Genomic DNA, 24,077 nt, shown 5'->3' with positions numbered 1-24,077 from the left:
GAGTAAGAGATTGCTACGGCTGAGGTCAGAGAGGTCTTTTCCTGCTTTCTCCTCTAAGGTTCTGATGGTTTCCTGTCTCACATTTAGGTCCTTTATCCATTTTGAGTTTATTTTTGTAAATGGTGTGAGAAAGTGGTCTAGTTTCAATCTTCTGCATGTTGCTGTCCAGTTCTCCCAGCACCATTTGTTAAAGAGGCTGTCTTTTTTCCATTGGATGTTCTTTGCTGCTTTGTCAAAGATGAGTTGGCCATATGTTCGTGGGTCTAGTTCTGGGGTTTCTATTCTATTCCATTGGTCTGTGTGTCTGTTTTTGTGCCAATACCATGCTGTCTTGATGATGACAGCTTTGTAGTAGAGGCTAAAGTCTGGGATTGTGATGCCTCCTGCTTTGGTCTTCTTCTTCAAAATTCCTTTGGCTATTCGGGGCCTTTTGTGGTTCCATATGAATTTTAGGATTGCTTGTTCTAATTTCGAGAAGAATGCTGGTGCAATTTTGATTGGGATTGCATTGAATGTGTAGATAGCTTTGGGTAGTATTGACATTTTGACAATATTTATTTTTCCAATCCATGAGCAGGGAATGTCTTTCCATTTCTTTAAATCTTCTTCAATTACCTTCATAAGCTTTCTATAGTTTTCAGCATACAGATCCTTTACATCTTTGGTTAGATTTATTCCTAGGTATTTTATGCTTCTTGGTGCAATTGTGAATGGGATCATTTTCTTTATTTGTCTTTCTGTTGCTTCATTGTTAGTGTATAAGAATGCAACTGATTTCTGTACATTGATTTTGTATCCTGCAACTTTGCTGAATTCATGTATCAGTCACAACCAACTTTTAAGTCCTGTATATCCACATGGAAACATCGCACACATACACACAGTGCGTATTTGTGAGGGAGGAAAGGCAAGTGGCATGTTAGTATTATTATGAAAAATATATGTAGATGGCAAAGGGAGGTGGGGAGAGAAGGCAAATGCGTTGTAAAACGTGAGTCACTGTGACTCTCAAAGTGATCTAGTAAATAAGGGATCATCCTACTTTTTTTTAAATCTTTCTGTATGTTTGAAATTGTCCAAAATGAAGAGATGGGGGAAAATGAAACAAAACAAAGAACCCTTAATGCATTGATTGGATGTGAGAGCGAGGGGAAAAGAGCAGGCAAGAATGATTTTCTGGTTTCTTGATTGACAATGGAGTGGACAAGGTTGTCATTCTTTTTTTTTTTTTTAAGTTTATTTAATTATTTTGAGAGAGAGAGGGAGAGAGAGAGCATGTGTAGGGGAGGGGCAGAGAGAGACGGAGAGAGAGAATCCCACGCAGGCTCCATGTTGTCAGCACAGAGCCTGACGTGGGACTCGAACCCATGAACCATGAGATCGTGGCCTAAGCTGAAATCAAGAGTCAGATGTTTAACCGACTGAGCCACCCAGGTGCCTCAGTGGTTGCCATTCTTGAGATGGAAGCACAGAGAATACACGGGACTGTGGAAGGTCAGGATGAATCCAGTGTGGAATGTGTGCGCTTCAAGGTGCCTTGGGGACCCAACGGGCAGGGTACAAGCTTAAGTTTCTGAGAGGCAACGGTTCTAGAGATGCAGACCTGCATGATTTGGAATCTAGACAGTAATTGAAGGTTTCTGAGAGCAGTATAGTATCTAGGGTGTGTGGGGTGGGGAAATAGAAGAGAAAGAGGTGTGAGGACAGAACCCCAAGGGAACGCTAATGTTCAAGGGTCTGCGAAGGAGAATGGTGTTGTAGACAGCCTCCATGATGCCCCCCAGGATGGCCTCCTCATATTTGTACCACCATTGGTCTGTGTGACACAGTCAAAAATGATGGTATGTCACTCCTGATATTAGGTTATAAAAGATACCGTGGCTTTCATTCAGGCTCATTCTTCTTGAATCACTTGCTTTGGAGGAGGCCATCTGTCATGTCACGAGCAGTGCTGTGCAGAAGTCCACGTGGCAAAGAACTGAAACCACCTGCCAACAGCCATGTGGAGCTGGGAAGAGCTTGGAAGAAAATATTCACGAATGAATGAATGAATGAATGGATGGATGGATGGATGAGACTGACGTCTCTTGAGAAACCCTGAACCAGAACAACCCAGCTAAGCAGTTCCATCCGACTGAACTGCTCCCAAACTCCCGACCCTAAGAAACTACATGAGATAATCAGTGCTATTTTGAGCGGCTAAATTTGGGGTGATTTGTTATGCAACAACTGACAGCCAGCACTGAGGCCTCAGCGGAAACTTAGAAGAGTGGTCAAAGAGATATGAAAACTTTGAGACCAGGATAACACGAAGCCAGGGAAGAGAATCTTACATGGAGGAAGGTCTGGGATACAGTATCCAAATGCCACCAAGTGGAAGAGAAATGGACTTTTCAGCAAAGGGGTGGTTGGCAATCTTGGTGAAAGCAATCAGTAGGGTGTAGGAGGGCAGAAACCAGATGATAGTGGACTACAGAGTAAATAATAATAAACGCTATAATCTTTCCATTGTCACATTTAATTGGGGGGGGGACCCTAGTGACAAGTATCATAATCCCCATTTCAGGGATGAGAAAGCCAATGTCACACTGCTGCTATGCGGTAAAAATCTGTCCCCCCACCCCTACACAAGGGAACTATTCAAGAATTCTGTCTAACTAAATTCATTACTGTCTCTGGAAAGAGTTCTGCTAAACTCCATTTTGGTAACCTCATTCCATTGGTGGTTGTGTTCTTACATCCTTTATAATTTCGGTGCCCCCAGATGGCTGCCCAGCTGGGATAGAGGCTCCTTCTAGTTCTGCCTAAATCAGCCTTCCTGCCTTAGGTAAATCCTTGAGAAAAGAACTGACAAATTAAAATGAGTGAAAAGCCATTCTTCCATTCATTCCATCATTACTCTTTTGAGTTCTTTGAAAGAGCCTCAGCTACCGGGCCAGCCTTCTGAGATATGGATGGGCTACCAATGTGATGTTTTATATCTGAAGTTGGCACTCCACAAGCAGAAGAAAGTCTGCCTCATCTTCCTAGAGAGGGGACCCCTACCCAAGGTTGAATAAAGCACAGCATTAACGAATGAAGCAATCAGAGTAATCACTCAGCAGTGATTAATAGCAATAACTCCCAGGTCTTACACATGAAGCTATAGATATGTAGCTATTTCTAGCCCCAACTCTGTTCTAATGTCTTTGACCTTCAGTCAATCAGTTCACTTTCCTGTGACCCATACCACCTCCGCCACTGAAAGGTTTCCTGAGAAAGGTTTGCCCTGTGAGAAGAACCCACCTCAGACCTGCTCGAGCTTTATTAAGTGACCGTGTGGTGTCTCGGTCAGTCTCCCTGGCTTTGGGCTCAGACAGGCTCCACTGGGATTCCAGTATCTGTGTGATTGCAAGTGGGTTTCACTTTTAACTTTTATTATTTCCAGGTTTCTCATCCGGGGGAAAAAAAAAGAGGGATGATAATATTTACCTCTTAGCATTCCCCTAAGTATAGTAGGGAGAAAAAAATTGTCTGTAAAAATATGACCGCCCAACTTCCTCGTTCTAGTGTGGGGCAGGAACCACCTCAGAGGTGCTTGGGTCATTTGTTGAGGGAAATGCTTTGGTAAACCTGTGTGGCCAAGAAAAGCAGCTAAGCTCCCTCATGTTCACCCATCTCCACAGTTCCTTCTCTAACCCCAGATTGAGAACAGCCCAGAATGCAGAGATTTGCTCAAGAGAGATAAATTACAGGACACCTGGGTGGCTCAGTTGGTTAAGTGCTTGCTATGAGTGAGAGTGATGTGTCAAGCGAAAGACATTGTCAGGAGGCAGATACAAGAGGTTGAATTCAGCCAGAACAGGAATTCATAAGGAAAAGTGACCATGAAAATCTCATCCCATCTCTCAAGAATCCTTGGAAATTTGGGGGCAGAACACAGACATTCCACAAAATTGGGTATGGGGACTGGGCTACGTCAAAAATACATGATCCAAGAAGGCTGGTAAAAATCAGATTACATAAGGATCAAATGAGAGAAGGTCCATAAAGCATAATTAGCTCAGAGCCCAGCTTGTGATAAGCACTGAGCTACAGGTAGCTTCTTGTTATGATTTAGTGCGCAATTTCCTTCTTTCTTCACCCCTTTGAACTTCAAGGGCTCACAATCTACTTGAAAATTACGATCTAGTCATTCATTCATTCTGCAAGCATTTATCAAATTCCTTCTGTGTATCAGGTAAGTTAAATCATCTCAGGTAGCAGCGATGATCACAGCTAATGTTATGCAAGGCTCACTATGCGCCGTGCGCTGTGCCAAAGGCCTTACCTGGAGCGTGTCATGTATTCCTCAGGACAGTCCTAGGGAAGAACGCTCCCACTTTACAAATGACACACTGAGGCACAGTAAAGTTAAGTGGCTTGCTCAGATCACATAGCTAGCCAGTGGGCGGGGGTGGAGCCAAGGCTTGAACCCAGGCAGCCGGATTTCAGTGGATTATTTTAAGCTCTACGCTGTTTCTTTTTCATGTTTATTTATTTATTTATTTAGAGAGAGAGAGAGAGAGTGCAAAGGAGGAGCAGAGAGAGAATCCCAAGCAGTGTCCACACTGTCAGCACAGAGCCTGACACGGGGCTCAATGCCATGAACCGTGAGAAGATGACCTGAGTCGAAACCAAGAGTCAGACGCTTCACCCACTGAACCACCCAGGCGCCCCTCCATGCTGTTTTCAAATGCAGTCGACCTGGGTGAGTTATGGCCTACGGAAGGGGGCGGGTGGAGATCACGAGGTAAGGGTCCTGGGGAGATAAGCCTACAAGTACTGGCAGGATTTTCTTGCCTCCTTTCTCCTCACCCCTTCTACTCCCTTTCTAGCTCTCAGCTCTCCAGATGGGGGTGACATCAGGATCCTCACACTTTTCGTGTGTTCGGAGCTGCTCATCAGCTCTGCGTTGTTCCCACCGTTAGCAAAGGGAAGGAGGAAAAGAAAGAGAAGGAAAAGACCCATTAAAGCAACCAATAGAGGGGCGCCTGGGTGGCGCAGTCGGTTAAGCGTCCGACTTCAGCCAGGTCACGATCTCGCGGTCCGTGAGTTCGAGCCCCGCATCAGGCTCTGGGCTGATGGCTCGGAGCCTGGAGCCTGTTTCCGATTCTGTGTCTCCCTCTCTCTCTGCCCCTCGCCCGTTCATGCTCTGTCTCTCTCTGTCCCAAAAATAAATAAACGTTGAAAAAAAAATTAAAAAAAAAAGCAACCAATAGATAATTAGGAGCAGACTATTTTGCCATAATGCAGCACAACAGCAATAAATAAATCAATCACTTGGGGGGTGGGGAATGACTTGCCTATAATCAGCTATTAAAGGCTTGTACCGCTAATTAGTCTATTAATTAGAACTGTTCTCGCCCTTCCACACGTTATCAGCCTGCCAAGGCAAAGAAAACTCAGCCCCAGGGGCAGGAGATAAGAGAAGTAAGAAAGACGGAAGTAGCAGATTCAAACAGCTGGGCAAGTCTGTGTTTTAAAAGCACAGCTTAGTGCCCGGGGCAAATCCACCTGCTAGTAAGAAAGGAACGTTTATCAAAAACCAAAGGGCTGTTGTCTTTGTTGAGCAGAAAGGGAAGAAACGATTTAATCTTTAAAGAGAAAAACCACCATAACCACACAAGGGGATCTGTGAAGGGCAGCTCCACTGGGTGTTCCCTGGGGCACTGGACACAGTGAGAAACACACTTGCTTAGCGCAAAGGCAGCGTTATCGGAGGCTCAGGAGCACCGCACTCTATCCCCTGATGCTCAAGTGTACTCACCTTGGGGAATTGACACATGTTGAGTGCCTACTATGTGCCAGGCACACCCCTTCTGTGCTTTATGCTTGCAACATCTTGTTTGCTGATTTCATTGACGTTCTTAGAATGCCCTACAGTTATTTCTAGGAGTTCTCAAAAAGAAGCCTCATTGGAGCCCTCACAGCTGTGGTCACCAAAAGACGGTTGTTCGGCTCTTCCTCTCCTGTTCTGACTCTCAGTGGTCTGTGCCCCCTGCCCACCCAGAGCCTGAAGAAGCCTCTCATCCATCACTGAGGCTGACTCAAAGGGCCTAGGGACTGACAAGGTCTTCTTCAACAGTTCATACAGGCTCTGAGCCTCACAGCTCTCTCCGTGTCCCCAGGAGGGGCGCATTGGGGAGGACTGTGGCCTTCATACTCCTCCCCTCTCTTTTCCAGTGTCTCTGCTCCCCTCCGCCCTCCCCTAGTTACCAAACTGACATCCCCATGCACTCAAATGAAAAATAGCAGACACAGAGCGGGGTGTTGGAGGCAGGTGTCTCCACTGGCAACAGCCCACCGGCAGCTGCTAGGTTATCTTGTTTCATCCTTACAAAAGCCGTGTGACAGCCTATTACCAATCCCATTTTGCAGAGCGGGGAAACTGTGGCTCGGAGAGGTTGAGTCACGCGGCCAGTCTTCCCGAGGCAGTGACAAAGCACTTAGCGAGACTTCAGTAAATATTTGCACCGCAGACAGAATCGGAAACATGGAGGTGATGGAAGGTTTCCAGCTTTGGGGGACCTCAGAACTCTCAGGGGTCCAACTACGTGGTAAAGGGGGGCTGTCAATTGGGACAACCCTCTAGAGTGGCAGAAGGGCCAGAGATGGAGAGTACAGGGTCAGCCTCAAGGTCAATTGCTCCCTACCCCACTCCTTCCTGCCCTAATACTTGTCGTATAGCTCACTTTCTACCGGCAACCCTCCCCAAGAAACCCTTTCAGAAACGGTAAGCGGTGACACTGTCCTGCCTGATCCTCAGGATGTCAATAGGTCTGTGTCCCAACAGTGCTTTCTGCTTTGTGGGTGAGAGGGAGGGGCAGTGGTGATGGATGTGTGGAGAGAGCCTGGGCTTAGGAGCCAGTGACCAGCCTCTATTCCCTGACAACTAGCTAGGTGACCTTAGGCAAATTGCTTTACATTATCCACCTTCAGTTTCCTCATATGCAAAATAGGAAATGTCAGCTGCCTACCCCCAAACGTTATTGCGAGAATCCAGTGCAGTAATACAACCCTACTATTATATATACAGAGAGAACTTCACAATTACAGAGTGCTTTCATATATATCTCTGCCAACCTTTAGATCCTCAACACCCTCAGGATTATTATCCCTATTTTTCAGTTGAGGAAATCAAAGACACAGAAGGATTGAAATTCACTTGAAAACAGTGAGCGGTGCTATTATTCAAAAGCAGAATGCCTGGCCCTACCACGTCTGACTTTCAGACCACGCCGCACCACGGCATTTGCCCTAGAGTCTCTCCTCTGGGGTATGTGTCATGTTCAAAGCTTTCATTCATTCAATAAATATTTGTTGCCTTTCTACGTAGAGTCAGGTAGCGAGGACACTTTGCAGAGCTCCTAGTGCGGCAGAGAAGGCAGACCTCATATATGTGAGGAACAATACTGTGTGAGAAGGAGAGCGAGGACAGGTGATATAGGAGGAGACCTTAAGGAAATCTGAAGAGTGAGTAGGGCATAGCCTCATAAAAAGCCAGGGAAGGGCATTCTCAGCTCAAGATGGGAAAGGGCATGGTGTTTGGGACTACTGAAGCATAAAAGGTAAGAGGGAAAGTGATGAGAGAGAGACTGGAAAGTCAGCTGAGTCCAGATTTTGAACGCTTAGCAAGCGAGTAGAGGAGTTTGGACTTTATCCTTAGGATAATGTGGAGCTACCTAAGGCTTTAAGCAGGGAAACGATTGGGAACCTAGGAAGATTTTTCTCGCTGGGATGTGGACACTAGATCTGAGTTGGGCAAGACTGGAGGCAGGTAGACCAGCTAGATGGGGATACATGCAGAAATTCAGGCAAGAAATAATGCTGGTCTGAGCTCCAGATGAGATCATAGGATGGAGAGAAGGGCAATCTTTGAAATAGATTTAGCAATCAAAACCAAGAAGTGGTGATTGATGGGGAATGTGCATGGAGAGAGGCAAGTGAGAGGAAAGAGTCAAGGATGACATTAGCTTGTGTGACTGGTGAATGGTGATGTCCTTATTGGAAAAGGGGACATTAGGGGGAGAATATCTGCTTTCTGTCAGGTATATTCTGCATGAACTTGTATCCCAACTTTGCCAAGAACCTCTAAATTATGGCTCTCTTGTCCAGAGGATGAGGAATGGGTGAAAAGATCCTGCCAACTTGAGAATTCCATTGGCCAGGCACTGAGGTGTGCACATGGTATATGTTGATGGTGCAGCCTCAGGAGGTGGAAGAGCATCCAGTTCCTCTGGAGTAACAGGATTCATCTCCCTGGGTTTCCTGTGGGCCTTCTGTTCCTTCAACCCAACTTCCTTTTCTTTGGTTTTTAAGAGCTGTTTGTCAAGGGCAGACCGTATAAGGCATATTAGTAGTTGCCAAGGGGGAAACTGATCTTAAAAGAGTTTACTATCTAGAAGGACCAAGAAGACAACTAACTACGAAAATAACTACAGATCCATCCATGTGGATAGTATTAATGGCCATAAATGTCATAAAGAACATGCTCCCAGAAAGCCATTCCTTCTGAATGGGGAAAATCAGGGGAAAAGGTATCCGAGTGGGTCTTAAAGGAAAGATGGAATTTCTATAGGCAGAAATGTGAGATTGGGGGGCAAAGGAGATATTCTAAAGGAGGAAACGGCATGATCAAAGATGGCAGCGGGTACAGGTAATCACCAGCTGGGAATCCTGCTGTCTTAGGGTATCTGCAGAGACGGTTCTTAAACTGATGTTCAGGGCGTTTTGAGAAGTCTGCGAATGCCCTGACTATCCAAAATTGCGTATGTATGCACATGGACTATTTTGGAAAGAGGGCCCACACCTCTCCTCCAATTCTCAGAAGGGGCTGGATCTGAGAAAAGTTTAGAAAACAGCACTCTAATTCTCCCGAATTAGAATTCACAGGTGGGCTGGAGGCGTGTGTGTGTGTGTGTGTGTGTGTGTGTGTGTGTGTGTGAAACAAGCACGGTTGGGAATGACCAGTGCATACCTGGGATCTCTCTGTAGGCCCAAGAAGGCCTTGGAATGCTAGCCTCACGAGCTTCCTGCCCTTTGCCACCCCCCGATTTCCCACCCCCATTTTACAAGAGCAGTCACCACTGGCACCAGGGTCTCCACTGCCCTAGGAGAAATAAAGGAGGCAAGGACCGAGCTCGGAGCAGGGGGGAAGAATTCGGGAATCATGCAAAAACTCTGAATCGCCTTTGGAGACAGGCTGGGAGGGGAGTCGTTCCGCCCTAAATCTGGAGACAGTCAGTGGGCCCCGCAGGTCCCCCCCCCCCCACCGCCCCACAGCAAGGCTTCGGTCAAATTCTGGGAATTTCCCAACCCGTCGGCAGGGCTGCGGCAGATTTTCCCGGACGCGAGCGTGCCGTGCCCACCGCGGCCGCTGGGTGGCGCGGCGCCGGGCACCGAGCGTGGGAAGCGCGGGCGCGCGGGCGGGCTGAGCTCACACTCCCGGGAAGCGGCCGCGGCGGAGCCGGGGTCCGCAGCGGCTGCGCATCGCGCGCCTCCCGCCGGGCGCTCGGGGGCTGCGAGGTGGGCTGAGCGGTCCCCCGGGAGGGAGGAGGCCGGCCGGAGGTGAGAGCGGGACCCCGTCAGGGTGTCGGGGAGTGGAGGAGGTGGGGGGGTGGGGGAGTCATAGCGCGCCAGGCCTGCGGACGCTGTCCGAGGGCCCCGGGGCAGGGAGGGGGTCCCCGGGGGCGATGCCGGGCGAGGGGGGGTGGGCTGGCCGTGCTCGGCTCGCGCCCCACCCCCGCTGCGGCGCGGCCTCCGGGTGCTGCTGCCCTGGCCGCGTGGGTAGGAGCGGATCGCGGCCCGAGCAGCCCCGGTCGGCCCCCGGGCTCTGGGGCCAGGGCTGGCTGGGCGGGGGAGGTGGCGGAGCAGCCCCCTGGCCCCGGCGCGGCAGCCCCTGCCCACTCCCACCTTGCGTTTCTCCGCTCCGCAGTGGGCGTGGTGCCCCTTTGCTGCAGAGGGGGCGCCCGGAGTTGAGGAAGGCAGTGGGGGAGGGAGAGCGCAGAGACAGGTGGTTGAGGGGGCGAGGGCTGGTGCGCCGAGGCTCGTGATATTAATGCGTATTTCTTTCTCCCCCCTTCCTCAGGGGGCGCGGAGGTGCGTGTGGAGGAGGCGGCGGGAAGGCCAGAGGCATGGCTCGGGAGAGAGGGCAGGCTGCCGGAGGTGCCACTGGGCTCCGGCTCCGATCAACCCCCCCACCCCACCCCCCAAATTAATAAAGTGGGTGAGGTGGTGAGGGTGGAGGAGTTTGATGAACACCTGGCCCCGAACTGCCCCGAACTGCCCTCAGCCGGCCGCCTGGCTCCCGCGTGCATATCCGGGAGCCGCATACTCTGAGCACTCTGCAGAGGCCGGGGTGGTGGGGGGTTTGGTGAGAAAGCCCTCGGTTGAAGGAGCCGCAGCAACTGAGTCAGCTCCAGAGATAGGGGTTTTGGGGGGCGGGAGGTGAGGGGAAGTCTCCAGGCCTACAGCCCGTGTTCATAAGTGGTGGGAGGTGGGGTCTGTAGGGAAACAGGGTAATGTCCTTAGGACTCCCCCCCCCCCCTCCAGCTTTGTTCAGAGCCACAGACCAAAATTCCGGATTCGCCGTTTGCCACATGTGCTTATTTCTTTTTTCTTTCCCTTTCGGTTTATTTTGTTTTGTTTTTGTTTTTGTTTTTGTTTTTGTTTTTTGTTTTGTTTTTGGGGTTTTTGGGGGGGGTTTTTGTTTTTTTTGTTTTTTTTTTGTTTGTTTGTTTTTTTAGAGGAACTGCAAATGACAGAGCAGAGGGACGGCTGGCCCAGCCAATCCTGGAGCTGCTGCAGCACTTGTTCCCCAAACAAACACGTTCTGGTGCAAGGACAGAGAGGAGGGGGCTGCTGGCTCACGCGCCCCCCCCCCCCCCGGGGACCACAGCCCCCTTGCTGCTCCCGTGTGGGAAGGACAGCCCGGCACCTTGGGCTACACGGACGGAGGCTGCCCTGGGCCAGGGTGAGTGATGATGGTGCTGCAGCCCCTCCCTGCTGCCCAGCGTGGGAAGAAGAATGCAGAGCCAGGCAAGTCTCTCTCTGTGTCCTCTGGGGTGGAAGGAGCGGGTATAGACAGGGCCGGGGCAGCCAGCTTTGGCGTTGGTGGTGAAAGCCTTTACCTCCAGCCCCTTGGGTTTGGTTCCACCCCTGGCCTGTCCCTGGCACTCAACAACTGTGGCTATGTGCTTATTGGTGCCACCATGTTATATAACGCTTATATAATCTCCCAGGGCAAGCGCTGTGTCTCCGCTCTCGGGTCACGCCGACACTGTGTCCCTGTGGGAGGCAGGATCTGTGGAAGCTTTGGGGTGGACCTTCTCCTCAACTTGGCTCCTCCTCCCGATCCCCGGCGTAGGAGGGAGGGATGGGAGAACTGGGACCCATCCACACCAGCTGTCTGGGGCTCAGAAAGAGGAGTTGACTGGGCGGCCTCCTCACCTTCTTGCTTCTCTAGGCCCCCTTGTCCAGAGAACTGTCTGGTGGAGTGGATGCCCTTCTTGCGTTTTGAGGTCAGCATTGGTTCTTGGGGCCCCCTGGCATGGCCGATGGGTGTGGTGAGATGACCCCTAGGATGTGACAGAAGAATACGCGGTACATAGGGTTGGATAGAGAGAGGCAGAGATTAACTCTGCTTTGAGGTTTATGAGCAGAAGTGATTAGAAGGATGGTGGTGGCCTTAGGAGAAATTTGGAGCAGGCCTAGGAGCTAGGGGATGGTCAGGGAAGGGTGTACAGGGAAGTGGATCAGACAGCAAAGATAAACATGGTGTTCTTTTACTGTACTCTCCACTGGGCTGTCCCTGGTTACCAGGGCAACAGAAGCAGTGATGAAAATCATGCCTTTCGTTCAGTGGAAAAATCTAGCTCCTCCTCCCGCCTCTTCCTTCCCTAATCGCCTGCGACCCATTGGGAGGTTGATGGCTCCAGGGATCAGAGACCCCGGTGTATCCCCATCAGGCCCCCCATTCCCCAGTGTTTTAATCATCTTGCCCCTTCCAGCATCCCTTATCTCCCCCAGAGCTCGGCAGTTGCGCAGGAGTTGGAGTGGAAGGAGGGGGAAGGGCACGGACGTCATTGCAGGGCAGGGCGAGCAGAGCGTGGGCAGAGACGTGGATGCAGGAATGACTGGCGCACGAGGAGGGTCGGGCACTGATCAGCTAGATGGCGCTTGTTTCTGGGGTGGTAGGACCTGGGGGTGGGAATAGTGGGTGAGGGCCCGCAGAGCCTGGCAGGCTAGGCTTCCCATAAATAGGGAATAGAAGGGCCTCAGGGTCTTTTTCGGGGTCTCAGCTCCCGATGAAAACCAGGGTTCATTCATTTAGCAGGAACTGGGTTCCTACCACGTTCGGTAAGGTTCTCGGAGCTGGGAAGACAGGACTGGCCCTTGACCTTGGAGAAATTGCAGTGGATAGGAGGAAGGTGGGTATATAGGGGAAGATCAGCCTGGCTTTGTTACAAGCCTGGAATCTGGGACTCCAGGCGAGGAGACTGGTGGTATTCCAGACTGGAAGTGATGGATTAGGGTGGAGCCTGAGGGAATGCAGAGGGAAGAGTCTTTCAGAGAGCCACTCTGGCTTGTGGCTAGGTCGTGGGGAAGAGAAGGTGCTAAAATTTTGAGCCTTAGCGATTGGCAGAAAAACCCGGATTCAGGCTTCTTTACAGGAACGTCATGTTTGATTTGATGTTAGGCGACCTGCCTTCAAAACCACGGCAGTCCAAATTGAAATGTTTATGGTCAGGCAAATAGAGTTTGCAGTGGAAGCCAATTCTGGGAAGAGAACTTATAGGAAATTGCATTACCAAGCCTCGAAGGTGTAGGTCGCTGAGAACGTATGCAGGGAGAGTGAGCCCAGGGCCCTGGGCATCGGCCTAGAATTGGGCGAGGCTGTATATCTTGTACCTGTTTATGATCCCAGCGCCCGCCCAGACTGCTGGACCTGTTTCTGCTAATGAACACACACGTCTTCTATCAAACCACACCCCTTTTTGAAGTTCAGGTTTCTGTTTAAGTTTCCTTCTCCCTAGTAACTATGTCCAGGAGGCTATGTCCTGGAAAGATAGGTATATACGCTTACTTCTCCACTCGTTCTCCTTGACCTTTGCTGTGCCATTCACTTATAGATTACTGAGAGGCCCCAAGTTGTGCCTGCTATAGCCACGAGCCATCGGTCTTTAATTAGCCTCCACCAGCAAGACTGTTTGTTCTGGTTCCTTCCCAGTCATCACTATAGAGGAGTAAGAGCACTGCACAGAGCGTCAGGAGGCTTCTGCCAGCTACGTGGTCTCGGGTGAGGCACTTCCGTTTCCAGGACTTAGTGCCTAGTCTGAGCGGTCTGGTTTTCTTCCATGTCCAAAGCCTTCGGATTTGACATCCAAAGCTTTCTCCACCTCTGCCCAGGTTTCTGGTGCCGGGCAGGCGTTTTGACCGAGCTGCGCAGATTTCTCTGATGCTTTGTGGCAAGGAGTAGCAGAAATGGACGCCTGCTCTCTAGGGTAGACCCCTGTCTCCAAAGTGGGTGGGCGCCCTCCAGAGGGAGTGTGGCCCTTGTCCCTCTTGGGAATGTGGAAATGCGGGAAGAGCAGGTTTTCCCAGTCACCAAGCAGTTGGCAAGCTACAGCCCATAGGTCAGATGCCTGCTTTTGTAAATAAAGTTTTATTGGAACCCAGACGTGCCCATTGTTTATGTATCGTCTATGGCTGCTTTCCCGCTAGGTTGGTATAGTTGAGTGGTGCAACAAAAACCATATGACCCGCAGTCTCGAAATACACTGTCCTGCCCTCTACGAAAAACTGTGCCGTAGACCAACAAAGTGCTTAGATCTCCACTGAGATGCTTAGTTGTGGCCATTTCAGAGTCCTATGGTTCTTGAAGATTCTGCATCGGGCCTTACTGTGTTATCCCATGAGAGGGTGATATGGCAGTTGAGATAGTAGATTACTGGAATCAACCCAAAGATAGCCACCCTGTATCTGGGAAATCCCTTTCATTTTCATATTTCATATTTCCCTCGATGCCTTTGATTTGTCACTTCCAGCCTCACAGCCCCTTGTAGTGCCAGGGCCCTTAGAGATGCATTTGCAGAGAGCCTGCAGCCGAGCCTAGTTTGTCTGCCTGAGCCTGGCACTCATCCACTCTGTCAGAACAAGGCCCTCTGGCTTGGGGTTCGTAGGGTGTGCATCTGTGCTGGCTTGGGTCCGGAATTAGTATTCAGGGCTCTTGCGGCCAACACTTACGGTGTCCTCTTGTGTCCAGGTTTCCACCCTTTTGACCCGGTCCTCAAACCAGAGTCTTGGTGAAATTCTTGGTTAGGAACAGTACAAGCCACCCCCCTTCCCCCTCCCTACTACAGGACAGCCGCACAGCAGTTGCATCACTGCTGGTCTGTGTTGGGATAGGAAGTGAGACACTCTCGTGGCCAGAGGAAACCACGTCCTGGGAACGGCGTTGGGGGGTGGGGGTGACTGAGGTTTATTCCCATTGCAGCTGGAAGGGAGGAGGCTGGCAGTGGGAGGAGGGAGCAGACAACCCAGAATAGCAAGCCAGAAGCTGAGCACACTCAGAGCTGCTTTTAGCCGGTACTGGTAAGCCTGGCCCTGGGAGTCTTCCTTCACACCTCCCTCCGCACATTGTCCCCAGAGGCTGGCTCTCTGACTGTTCTCATCCCCCCAAGAAAGAAAAAAAGAAAGGGTCCTCGTCAAAAGCCCTCTCTAAATACCTTTCATTTGTAGAGCTTAGGGTGACCCTGTCCTGCTTGGACTTGACCCGATGTTGACACTGGTGCACTGACTTGGGGAAATATTTGTTTACCAGATATTTATTAAGGGTCTGTTACGCGTGGGGCACTGTACGAAGCTCAGAGGCTGCCAAGGCAAAGGAAGGATTCGCAGTCTGGTCTGAAAGGCACAGGGACCGTTGAACCCATTTCAATATGATCTGCACCGGAATCTAGGCTTCTGGAGAGCGTATCCGTATCTGTCTTGTTCATTGCCGTCATCCTGGCGTGGGGTACCGTGCTTGACACACTTGTAGGTGTGCACGTGCTTAATTGGTTGACCCGTCCTGATTTGGTGCGTCCCGGAAGTGTGCGGGAGGTATCTGAGTAGGCAAGTGGAGGAAGAGGGGAGCTCACGGCAGCGAGCGTGGCCGGTTTGGGGGAAGACAGGATGTTCCTGGGCCTCCTGGTGGTGTGGGTGCAGTTAAGGAAAGAGGGAACGCCCTGTGGGAATGGGAATCCTTGGGCCTCAGGGGACCATGGGAAGGGAGGAGAATGACCTAGGACAAGGTGGCAGGACAGCGGCAGCCCACACCATCGGGGAAAGCAGAGGGCGGGGGGTGGGGGTGGGGTGGGGAGGAGAACCAGCCTGTGGCAGGGAAGGGGAAGACTGGGGAGGGAGAGTGGGAACTGTGAGAGGAAGCACGGCCGAGTCTCCAGGCCCAGGGTGAAAGCAGAGCCGAAGCAGGTGAGTCCCAGATGCACACGATGGCAGTGACAGAAAAGACACGTCTCAGCCCCATTCTGTGGCTCTTCAAAAGACCGTGTCCGGGTATGGCCCCCATGATACCACATTTCTCTGCAGTGGGGCAGATGTGGGGAAATTAGCTGTAGTTTGAGATGACGGTTACCCTCTAAAATTCTTACTATGGAAATTGCACATGTATGTGAAGATACAGCTAGTGTGAGAACATCCCACGTTCCTGTCACTCAGCTTTAACACGTAATCAACATGTAGCCTGATTTTATTTGTACCCCACCCACCTATTCACCTATTCTTTACTTCTCTCGTGTGTGTATATATATATACATATATATATATATATATATATATATGTATATATATACATTTGTTGTTGTTGTTTTGTTTTGTTTTGTTTTTACAGCAGATCCCAAACATCATGTTCCATCCATAAATTCTCCAGTGTGGCTCTCTTAAAGCATAACCCAGTTGTCGTATCCCCCTGAAATATCACTGGTCCCCCCCCCGACCCCCCGCCAGTGTTTACGTTTCCCTGCTGGTCTCAGGTTTTTAACAGTTTTGTTTGAATCCAGTTCCAAACAAGATCCACACATCTCATTTAGTTGATGATTAATCTCACGTTGTCTGTTAATAAAGATTATGGGCATGCTTAAAATAATTTATGTTTTGCAGTTCTGCCTTTTAGATTTATTTAGCTGCCCTGCTCTGTCTCCCTTCAGCTGCCATCAACAGCTTTCCTGAGTTCTGTTGAACCGTGTTGTGATTCCTGAGCGTACTTCATTATTCTTCTTGTCTTTTTGTCTTTGTGGTTTAATATAACTAGTCATTTATTCCCTCCTTCAGTAAGTGCTTCTGGACAGCCTGCTTCGTGCCAGGCGCTCTGCCGGGCTCTTAGCATGCAGCTGTGGAAAGAGAGCGTCCTGGGAGCTTACAGTCCAACCACATGAGAGCGGTTTGGGTCCACCTGTTGTCTCTTGCCCCACGTGTTCACCCCAGCTGAGTTGGGTGACCACGAGGTCACTTGTGTGCTGTCAGATCTGCTGTGTTCTAGGGCTTGGTATTCGTGTTCTTGTGTGGTCACTTATGTGGCTGATAAGAAGTGCTTCTAGAACTATCCAAGAAGTCGGGTATGTTTCCTGTGGGAGGCATCTTTCATAGCCATGTGACCGGGAGTCTAGGAGTATCGCCGACGGACTTGGCGTGGATCCGTGAACACTTGTGGCCTTGAGTCTTTATCTCTAAGCAAGTTAAAATGGAGAGGCTGCTTTCCCTGGGGGGTGGTAGAGAGGCCGAATGAAACATCTGAAAGGTGCTCTGAAATGTTGAAGGGCTCAGCAGATACCAAGTGGTGCCGACACGTTCTTTGAGCAGGTTGGCTGTTTCTGTGACTCTGTGAAGGTCAGGCTGCTTGGGGACTTTCGTCCAGTCTGATGAGGTCACCTGCCTAGGTAGGTTCACTTTCCCAGTTTTCTCTTCTTTGCCGCACAGTCGAGTCCTGGCTAGCCTTGCTGTCTGAGAAGCAGACTCTGATGCTACTGTTCGGGTCTGTCTTGCTAATAAAGCTATTAACTTATGTGCATCTCTCTGTGTAAGTAATAATCAGACCTGTGTTGGGTCCCTGTGACCCTCTGATTTTGAGAACGGTCTGTGATTCTTGTATTTTTTTCTTCCATTTGCAGTTTGGATGCAGCTACGCTGCGGTTCACGAATTAGCATCTGAGCCTTTAAGAAAAAAATCTTCGTTAGTAAATTAAATGTATTCCCAGATATAAAGACTAGTATTCTTTCACCTCTCCTAGATATTTTATCATATACTTAAGATAATAGTACAGAGTATATTAAATATACCATGATATATATAATTCCTGTCACCGAAGGATTCATAGGTTAGAGTTTGAGAATACTTTTTTATTATTTCCAATTAAGCAGTCTTTAATTATTTTGATCGTATGGCTGTGTTGGTTAAAATTTTTGAACGGATCGCTGTGTCTGTGTGTTTATAATTTCTATACAGTATGCCGTTGCCATACTAATACATTATATATGTTATAAAATACAAAATAAAAAGAATTTTTTCAATGTTTATTTTGAGAGAGAGAGAGAGAGGGAAACAGAATCCGAAGCAGGCTTCAGGCTCGGAGCTGTCCGTACAGAGCCCAAGGCAGGGCTCGAACTCACGAACTGTGAGATCATGACCTGAGCCAAAGTCGGATGCTCAACCGACCAAGCCACCCAGACGCCCCCAAAATAAAAAGAATTAAAGGAAGTTGTGCTGCAGTGTATTCTCTGCCTTCCTCCAGCATGAGCCATTCCTGGTCCTGGTGGAGGGCAGCTCACACTCCGTCCCCACCCCTTCACACGTTCAGGACATTACTGCTCTCGCAGAGCTTCCCTCTCCCCCTGGCATTGCCAGTTGTGCGCCCTTTCTACTGGATTGCTTCCATGTGCTGTTCTTTCTGTCTTCTTTGACTCCAACCCTTCCTGTTCCTGCCCCTTTCTCTGTCCCCAGAGAGTCTTTGGTCCTTGCAGCCTTCACTTCCTCTCTTGATTCCCCCCAACTCTGGGTGAAAGTGGTCTTGACGAAGCCAGCCGTGACCACCATGTTTCTAAATCTAGCCCTGGCTTCTTTGTCTCAGTCCTAGTAGCTCCGGCAGTTGGGCACATCTGGTCGGACCCTTTCCCTCGAAGCGCTTTCTTCCCTTGGCTCCCAGGCCATGAATCTCTGGTTTTGTGCCTGTCTCATTGGCTGTTCTTTTGTGGCATCTCTTCTCTTGACCTCGAAACATGTGCCCCTTCCTCTCTATCTTCTCTGTTTCTCTCTGTCACCCTCTCCCAGCCCATGGCTTGAAATACAATCTGCATGAATGATTTCTAGAATTTGCTTCAAAGTAATCCTGGGAGATAGACAAGATTGACCATGAGTTGTTAACAGCTAGATCTGGGTGATGTGTACCTAGGGGTTCCTTGTACTGTTCCTTCTGGGGTTTTTTTTGTTTGTTTGTTTGGAATTTTCCATGATAAAAACTTTAAAAAATCTATAGGCTAGTGACCCCCCCCCCATTATTTGTCTGAAGCCCAGCCCTTCTCCTGAAGTACAGAGCTGTGTGTGTATCCATCTGCCTACTTAACCTTTTAACTTGGATGTTAATAGGCATTTCATGCTTACAAGTCCAAAACTGAACTCCTGATTTTCCCACTCAAATACATTCTTCCTGTGGTTTCCCGTCTTGGTTATGGGAATGCCATCCTTCCAGTGGCTCATGCAGAATACCTATGGTCATGCTTGACTTAGCTCTTTCTCGTACATTTCTCATTCAGTCCATCAGCAACTCTTGTTGACTCTACCTGCAAATATATCTAGAATGTGACCCATGAGAACTGCTTCTACTGTCTTCGCTGTTGTGCAAGCCACCATCATTTGTCACCTGTTTCTTCTTTGCCCCTTACAGGCTATATAATCCTCAGTAGGCAGAAGGATCCCATGATACAGAAGCCACATCATGCCCTGCCATGCTCCAACTGCGCAGTAGCTCCTTGTCTTGCTCAGCAAAAGCCGTGGTTGTTGGTGTGGTGTAGAGGACCCCATAGCTTATAAACACTGTCCAACAGAAATATAATGTGAGTTACGCACGGGAGCCACACGTGTAATTTGACATTTTCTGGTAGCTGAATTGGAAAAGGAAAAGGAAACAGGTGAAATTCATTTTAATAATTAACCCGCGGGGAGGCTGAGTGGCTCAGTCGGTTAAGCGTCCGACTTTGGCTCGGGTCATGATCTCGCCGTTCGTGAGCTCGAGTCCCACGTCGGGCTCTGTGCTGACAGCTCCGAGCCTGGGGCCTGCTTCGGATTCTGTGTCTGAACTCTCTCTCTCTGCCCCTCCCCCACTCGCGCTCTGTCTCGCTCTGCCAAAAATGAATAAACGTTAAAAAAAATTAAAACAGAATTAATTAACCCGGTGTGTCAAAAATACTTGCACTTCTGGTAGATATTACAGGGTTATTCGCACGAAGTCACGCTCATGGCACATCTCAGTTTGGATTAGCTCTGTTTCTTGGGCTCCACAGCCTCCCACGGTGAGTGGCTCCCGTGTTGGAAACGCACGCCTCCGTGATCTTCTGTGCCCTTATCTCCTACTGGCTCTTCCTTCTTTGACTTTGTTCTGGCCGCACTGGCCTTTTTGCGGCCCCTCAGATAAACTAGGCATTTCCTGTTCTAGGTCCTTCTATTTGGGACTCTTTTTCCCAGATAGCCCTGCGGCAGAGTCTTACTTCCTTTGGGCCTGTGACCAGATACCCCCCTTGCGGTGCCCACTCCGCACCCACACGTTTGTTGGCGCCTCCTGTATCCCTACCCTCCGGTGTTTTCTCCCGAGCGCCATCACCACTTGACACACTGTAATATTTCTGTTACTTCGTGTATTTTCCCTCTCTCCCTGCTGGAATCTGAGCTCCACGAGAGCAGGGACTTTTGTCACTTTCGTTCACTGCTGTATTTCCACAGCATGGAACAGTGCCTGGCACGTGTAAGAGATAGGTGGATGTGGTTGAAGAATTAAACGGGATGAATGATCAAGGAGGATTCTTTTTTAGCAAGCACCGTTTGGTTGAGTGCACGTCACCGTGTGGTGTCATATTTTTGCAGCATAGCAGTTTGAAGGCCTAGTTGAAGTCAGGGTATTTTGAAAGAGACCCCTTTATAAAGAGGCGATCATGGGTGCAACTTATAAATGGATTCAAGACCCCTGAAACGCTGCATTTCATTCATTTCCTTGGGTCATTTTAAACCCAGTTTGAACATCCTGCTGCAAGGGTGTGCGTAGGTACGGCATTTTGGAGATGACATCCTTACCTTGAACGCGGTAACGTCGTCACATAATGGTGGAAACGATTTCCAAATGCCTGCTTTTAAGATGTTCTTTCTGTGACGTAAGTCTCTTTCAAAAAGTAAAGGTTTTCTTACCCAGTTTTTAAATGTCACCTTTACCTTGAAGGGACAGATTAAATATTTGTTTAAAGACATTCATTAAGTGGCATTCTACCGACAGGCGCTCCCTGCGGAAGAGGTCAGCAGATTTCGGAGCTGTGATGTTTTCTGCTTGAAAAAAAATACGTGTGATTCCTCTTTAAGTTGAGCACCTCTTTCAGGGACTCTGCCGTGAGATAAGCAGTGACCGGGTGGTCAGATGATTTGTAGCCCTCACCCTCTCATTACAGAGGGCTGTTATTTGTTGTATGGAGGATGGTACCCTTAAATTTGCTTCCCCAGGTACATGTAAACTGTATGAAAGTACACAGTCAGCTGGGGGTACCACTGCCCATTCTTTTGTGTTCGGATCTCCTACTCAGGCACAGGATGCCCCCTGGACCTTTAAGTGACAGTGACCACCGGGCACACAAATTGAAAGAATTCACTGGTGTCGATTCACATGTCAAATAACAATAAGATTTAATTCCCTATTTTCAAACAAGAGGAAATACAGACATCCTAATCATTTCTTCTTCATCCTTATGGATCTTGTGCTTGCCTCATCCAACACGGTTGTTGGATTGTTGGTTCTTCTGTATTAACCTTGTCTCTATAACTCTCATCCAGTTGAGGACTGGGTCTCCTCTTTTCTGTTGCTCCTGGTACCTAACAGGGTTGGGTTTCACCAGTATCTACGGACTGAATGGTGTTGGGGAGTAGATCATTCTCTGACCTCGGCACCTTTGTTGGACGGCAAAGTCCGGTATCCAGATGTCTTTGGTAGCTGCTACAGCCATTTCTTTAACAGTGTCACAGGCATTGGTGGCATTAGGGAGAACAGCAGTGTAGTTGATGCTTGATGAGTCTTGATGCCTCGTCTGGTTCTGACAGGTAGCAAAGTGGCAGCTGCGTGAGGCACTGCCGTGCTGTGCGGTAGATGGCTGTGCTCAGGTGCCGCTCTGGAAGTGGGCTGGCAGAGGTTGCTGGAAAAGATGGCCAGGGTAGCTGGAGTAGCCAGCTGTCTTCTTAAAGCGTGGTGATACATCTTTAAAGCATCGTGGGATGTCTTCCTTCAGCTCACCTAGATGCTGAAAATGTCTGTGCAGGTCTGCTCTTCATCCGTGTTGACAGTCTAGGAGGTATGTCAGCTGGATGTGTTCGCTTGGAGTTGACTTTCCGACTGCTGTGACCAGAAACGCAATTTAAAAGATGAGCGGCTGGAAGGAGAGCCGCAGACCGTCTCAAGAACAGAGGCCCTGGGTATTTTCTGCTGCGTGGGCCACCTCTCGTGGTCCCTGGACCCTACATGGGCGAGCAAGGCTTGTCCCCGGCGGACCGGTCTTTGCTACTTAGATAACTCACTACTCCATCGGCATCTGTTCATTGATGCACATCTGTACAGGGCCTCCTGGGTGAAAGAGTCTACCGTTCCAAATGGAGTGGGGTGGGAATGGGACAGGAAGGAATATGCCAGCGTGAATGGGACAGGGTCTCTGTCCTCAGGGAGCTAATGGTTAGTGAAGGTGCCAGGCACCCATGCTAAAAATACAAGACGAACATAAAAGGGATGTGAACGGAGTACAAGAAGGGGATTTATTAGCCAGAGGGGGCGGTTGGGAATTGGAAAATGTCTCTTGGAACATGAGGAAGAAGATCTTGTCCATCTTGCTCTTAGCTGAATCCTCGGAGGTGCTTCGTTCCTGTCAGGTGCTCAGTAATTACGTATGTGTTAATCGTTGGGTATTGAAGGAGTAGGCCTTCACCCGAAGAGGCAGTGCAAAGGCCCGGGGGCCAAGGAAGAAATGACTGCTTGGGAGAAAGTAGTTGGTGTGCTCTGAGGAGGTGTATGTGGCAGAAAGTGGGCCTCCGTGTTGCAGAGTTAAGGGCAGTCTCCGGAGGGCCTCTGCCAACTTCCTAGGAATTTGGTGGTGGTGGTTCTTAAGCTCTTTTGCACCAGTACTCATTGGGAGTTGCATGCAAATGAGTCTCTTTCTCCAAGAAAAAAAATATCATAATAGCACATGGTCTGGCCTATGCCGTCAGAGAACTCACAGATCCCAAGTTACAATACCGTGCTGTCAGCCGGGGGTCTGTCCGTGCTCTTGCTGAGATCTCATCATGGGTAGGAGGCACTTGTTTTTCCCTTGATGCACACATTCCAGGTTTTCAGGGCACCGACGGGCTGCAGGCCTAGTCGTGACCCCGATGAGCTCAGGGAAGCCGTGGAGAAGAGGGGAGAGGTCTCTCTGTGCACTGACGTAAATGGAGAGATCCAGCGTTTCTTCCATTTAGCAGAGGACAACAAGAAGTGTACCTGGGAAAAAAATCGGGGGAAAAAATGAACCCTTATAACTTACTAATTTGGACTATGGGATGCTTATGCTAACTTTTTTTCTGTGACGCGGCTTCCAACGCAGACACCCGGCCAAGCAGTAATTACAGATATAGAGAGGCAGTGTTTGCATTTTTTGGGAACAGCGATTGCGGAAGGGAGTCATTAGAGTTTCATGTTACCATGGTACAGGGTCCAAAGAGCTCCTTAGCTGTCCCGATCCATCCGCGAGCTGCCTGGAGGAGGAGGTGGCGAGATTTCACGGGCTGCTTGAAAAAGCTGAAAGACTGGGCTGAGGGTAGTTTGAAATTGGATTGTTCTGTTCTCCTTGTCATAAAAAATTCCTGTAAAGAGAGTATCTGTGTACCTTCAGTTAAAAAATAAATTAATCAGACTTCCCGTCTGCCAGGAGTTTGTAGTGTATCTGATACACAGGTAGGATATTTGGAGATTTGAAAAACCCGACGTGGGCAGCACGGTGTTGACTTTTCTGCCTGTGCGTGTCGTAGGAAGTTCGTCCCGTGGAGGTGCGGTGAGGCCGTGCTTTGTTCTGGTGAACAAGGTTGATTGAAGACCAGCCCTGTGCGTGGCCATGCTTGATGCTGGCCAGCAACAGAAGGAACCATCGGAGGTGGAAGGGGAGTGCCCTTGAGCTCCCGCATCCAGAGCAAAGCAAGGAGCAGGGTCGGGGACCCTTGGGAACAGCCATTGCTCGATGCAAGCTCTTCCTCCCCTCTACTTCCCCCCCTTCCTCCCCATTCATGTGCTTAGCGGGATTTTGCTTTGTGAAGAGGTTAGTGTGTGAGTGAGTTTTACGTTTTTGGGGGGCTCCTGGGTGGCTCAGTTGGTTGAGCGTCTCACTCTTGATTTCGGCTCAGGTCATGAACCCAGGGTCGTGGGATCGAGCCCCGAATCGGGCTCCCTTGAGCGTGGAGCCTGCTTAAGATTTTTCTCTCTTTCTCTCTCTACCCCTCTCCCCTGCTCACACTCTCTGTCTAAAATACAGTACAATACAATACGATATTTTTTTCAAGAAGAGGCCCTCCTGTTTTTCCCAGAGTTGTGTTCAGACTTCAAGTCCAGACACTTTAATGGGGAGTAAAATCAGTTTAATGGGTTGAGACCAACGTTTTTTTTTTTTTAAAGGTCATAATAGAAAATATTAGACTGCATGGAATGTGGTAAAGAGGAGTATGATTTTGTGAAGGTTTGTTTCAGTTTTATACATTTCATATTTATGTATAAGTACATAGTATTATATGCTTACATATC

The 24,077-nt window shown here is 49.3% G+C and overlaps 1 protein-coding gene across 1 annotated transcript in view; it reads left to right on the top strand.

Moving 5' to 3' along the window:
* Positions 1-15,888: 15,888 nt before the first annotated feature.
* The window catches only part of LOC124510081 (uncharacterized), a 61,329-nt gene continuing 53,140 nt past the window's right edge, over positions 15,889-24,077 (top strand). Inside the window, exon 1 of the mRNA XM_047076775.1 lies at positions 15,889-16,955. The gene's annotated coding sequence lies outside the window, so the exon portion shown is untranslated. The remainder of the gene's footprint in view (positions 16,956-24,077) is intronic.

This window comes from Lynx rufus, unplaced genomic scaffold (assembly GCF_022079265.1).
Source record: "Lynx rufus isolate CCGP_SWC_20201006 ecotype Redwood Valley unplaced genomic scaffold, mLynRuf1.p SCAF_15, whole genome shotgun sequence".
NCBI lineage: Eukaryota > Metazoa > Chordata > Mammalia > Carnivora > Felidae > Lynx > Lynx rufus.
Note: the sequence above shows the minus strand (reverse complement) of the source record. Positions and strands in the feature narration are given on the sequence as shown.